Below are 260 nucleotides of genomic sequence, written 5' to 3' on the forward strand. Positions count from 1 at the left end.
GTAGACCGAATCCCCGCTGGACAGGGCGATACCGCTCCAGATTTCCACACAAAAAAGTCCTAGGCTATATATAAACCGGGTCGATCTACACAGGCTGTGTGATATGTGAGCATAGTTTTCCGACAGGTTATGAGAACAATGGAAAATAACAACAACAGCTATAAATGAATGCTTTACTTAGAACCAAAATCAGACAATTTCCGTTAAAAAGAGTCCTTTCATTGTTCTTATTCCAATATTTAGGGTGACACTAGGTCTCA

Source organism: Penaeus monodon, chromosome 19 (assembly GCF_015228065.2).
Source record: "Penaeus monodon isolate SGIC_2016 chromosome 19, NSTDA_Pmon_1, whole genome shotgun sequence".
Classification (NCBI taxonomy): Eukaryota; Metazoa; Arthropoda; class Malacostraca; order Decapoda; family Penaeidae; genus Penaeus; species Penaeus monodon.